Raw genomic sequence first — 3,273 nt, 5'->3', positions numbered from 1 at the left:
CTCCCAAGGACAGGAGCTCTCAAAGGATATGTGAAAAAGGTAATGGTTTTTTTAGCTTTTCAAAAACCAAGGTCCTTCTGAACATGTGCTGACATCACACAGGCACAGGAAGTATTAAAATACAACAGCCACACACACTGATACACCCCCTCTGAAGTGGAGACATTAGAATGACAGAGCAACTGCTGAAAGTAATTACAAGGATCACAATTTAGGATGTGGATGCCCACATGAAATTCCTGCTAGTACAAAATTCCCAGTTGCAATCCTTAAGTCTACTTTCAAAACATGCAGCTGTACATTTCTAAAGTTGTGCAGTTTTTAGAATTTGGAAGGAAATTAAAAATTGTCTTTAGAAGAATCTCCATCACTTCTAAAACTCAAGACTCTACAGCTGAGAAAGAAAATTGGCTGTTTTGTCATAAAACAAATATCCTCCAAATCACAGATTTCACAGTATCCTTACGGAGAAAGGTCCAAATCCCATCGGAATATAACAGGATTGAATGCATGCATTCTAAACTACAATGGAATTTAAGTGCCTACATCCAATTGAAATGCGATTAGATTTCAGTACTTAAATCCCATAACCTGATTGAAAGCCTACCCTCAGTGTTTCATGGGATCATGGGGGCAGGTGGGACTTTTAAAACATCACATTGTGACTCAACTAGAACAAAAGAAGCTACATTCAACTCAATAAGACTATCTCTGTGTTCTCACCTACAGGATTATTTTCTTGAGTTTTATTCGTTTACAACAGAAGGTGGCATTGCTGAACTACCAGTGTTACACAATTAGCAGATCCTGTGTTCTTCTTCCCAGCAGAGAAAGTGCTGGGAAGTTCAGAGGTTACATAAAGTTTGCTTACATTAATAGGCTTTCCTGATTCTGCAAGCCCCAGCCCCTAAAAAAGGTTAAATTTAGCTACTGAGCCAGCCAGCATTAGCAAAAATCATGGGTTTGGCACACAGGATTACAATAGCTGCACAGATTTTGACCAGGCATATAATGCATATAGCAGTATGGAAAACTAAGTAACTAGCAAATGGAGGCAGAACACACGTGACATTTGGTACCAATATATTAAAAAAAAAAAAAAAAATACTCCCCACTGTTTTACTCATTCAGCAGCTAGTTTTGTCGTCCTCTCGGCTCAATAAAGGCAAATTGCAGGGTATTGCCACAGGGTGGCTCATCACGCCTGCGATGCGAGTCACAGCCCTTTCAGCTTACACAGCAGCCGGAGCAAAGCCGCTCCTTCGCAAAGCCGGATTGCCGCAGACCGAGCACACGGGAAGAACAACTCAACGAGAAAACCAGGAAGAGCACAGACCCGATTTTAATTGACCTTAACCCCGCATGGCATCTCTCCCGCCAGTGAGCCAACAATCATTCCTGATGATTTTGCGGGCGGATAGAACCTTGTGACGTGAAGGCAATGAGCCCACATTCCTCAGCAGCCAAAAACCCCACTGACTTCCTTGGAATGTCAAAATAGCCAAAAAATTCAGCCTCATGCCTTGTTCCTATACCTGCTCACTGTGACAAAATAGATCTCGTTCTCTTCAAAGGGCATGGGATAGGAATCCTGTTCAATCAACAGTGCCATTATGAAAACTGACCTCATCATCACCTCGGGGCTGGTAAAAATTTTGTGTTAACCTCTACAATAAAATAATGCCACAGACTGTTAAGAAAGAAGACTAGCAAGCTAAAAAATATGCACTTTTAACTATCAAATTATTCTAGATGTGAAAAACCCTCTTTTTTTTTTTTTAAAGGAGCTTTGTATAGGTAGAAAACTTTATAAGTAACTATTTACAGTTAAATAAATTCCAACATGAATATGCAACTAAATTATTTTAATGATCAAACACGATTAACTACTATAAAAAAGTTAACAACTGGAAATTAGAATTCTCTTGTTTCTAACTTTTTATTTTCTTTTCTACTGCTCTATGTTAAGGAATATTTTCATCCTGAGTAAGACAAAGTTTAAAGTAATTATATACTTAGCATATTTAGTTTGGCAATGCAACTTTCAAAATGTAATTTAGTCAATTTCCTCAGATTTAATATGGCATTTTAAAATCTGGTACATTGTCTCTTCCCACTACAACATATTTAAAATAGAATTGGATCAAAAAAGTCCCCCATTGCATGGCTTCTGAACTAGTCATTCACAAATGCTTTTTGAATGTATTAATTCTACTCATGATGAATATGAGCTACCCTGCCAAATCTGAGACTATTTCTTGAAAGACTAGCATCCAGAAAAACCACTAAGTTCAAAATTAAATCCAGACAGTCCAATGTGGTGCTGAAACGATATGACAGGAGAAAAAAAAAAAAAAAAAACAAGCAAAAACAAAAAAAAAAAAAAAAAAAAAAAAACAAACAAAAAAAACCAAACACTGAGAACCGAAAAAAAGTTCCCTAACATCCTAAGAACACAATCCCAAAGAATCACACTCTGGTGGTAACATTAGCAGCCAGGGCAGTATTTACTGACATGGGCAATGCCCCAGGGCTGTAGTGTTCGCAGGCACAGCCGGATCCCCTCACTCTGCTCTGCTCTATTTGTGTGCCCGTGCCCTGCAAAAGGTGCCGAGTTTACAATAAACAAGCAGAGGAGTTGTGTAGCACAAACAAGAGCTTCAGTATTTTCCAGAGCCACGAACACAGGAGAGATCTTGGGGAGCGGGTATCGCATTTTAAAATTATTTATAAAGAACATAAAACACACGAAGAAAGAGTACTTTTTAACAAAAATTGTGCTGTGTTCATCTTCTCCAGAGCATCACAATGCTGCTTACGTACCCTAAGTCACTAGGAGATAGCGAGATACTGATTTATTCCCACCACTATTTACGAGCAGTGCTTCCCACACCGCATCACCCAGGAAATTCCCAGATCCCTTTGATCCGCAAAATTTCACACGGCGCTCCACACCCACTCCCGTCGTGCTGCCCTGCACAGGCAACTCGCGGTACATAAACCCTGCTTTATGGCAGGGCTAGGTGAAACCACACTAAGAGCCCGCGGGCTTTCCCGTGCCCAGGAACTGGGAATGGCGACACCCCCAACCCTTCCTTCCCTGCGCGGCGGCGCAGTCCCGCAGGGCTACCCCCGACAAACAGAACTACAAGCCCCAAAATGCCCCGCGCACCGGAAAGGGAACCTCCCTTTAGCTGGCAGGGCACGCCGGTCTTTGTAGGCCCTGCGCGGCCCCGCCCCTCCCGCCAGGCCCCGCCCCCTGCTCTGCCCCCC

The sequence above is a fragment of the Vidua chalybeata genome, chromosome 1 (assembly GCF_026979565.1).
Source record: "Vidua chalybeata isolate OUT-0048 chromosome 1, bVidCha1 merged haplotype, whole genome shotgun sequence".
Taxonomy (NCBI): domain Eukaryota; kingdom Metazoa; phylum Chordata; class Aves; order Passeriformes; family Viduidae; genus Vidua; species Vidua chalybeata.
The sequence above is the reverse complement of the archived record's forward strand: the minus strand, read 5'-3'. Positions refer to the sequence as shown.